This window comes from Colobus angolensis, unplaced genomic scaffold (assembly GCF_000951035.1).
Source record: "Colobus angolensis palliatus isolate OR3802 unplaced genomic scaffold, Cang.pa_1.0 Scaffold466, whole genome shotgun sequence".
Taxonomy (NCBI): Eukaryota; Metazoa; Chordata; class Mammalia; order Primates; family Cercopithecidae; genus Colobus; species Colobus angolensis.
The window spans coordinates 564,598-564,909 of NW_012118110.1; positions in this window are offsets into that span (position 1 = coordinate 564,598).

Sequence of the window (312 nt, forward strand, 5' to 3'; positions counted from 1 at the left end):
CTCGGGAGGCTGAGGCAGGAGAATGGCGTGAAACCGCAAGGCGGAGATTGCAGTGAGCTGAGATCTGGCCACTGCACTCCAGCCTGGGCGACAGAGCCAGACTCCGTCTCAAAAAAATATATATATATACATTATGTCCTGGTGCAGTGGCTCACGCCTGTAATCCCAGTACGTTGGGAGGCCGAGGTGGGCAGATCACCTGAGGTCAGGAGTTCGAGACCAGTCTGGCTAATATCGCGAAACCCTGTCTCTACTAAAAATACAAAAAATTAACTGGGCGTGGTCGTGTGCACCTATAATCCCAGCTACTTG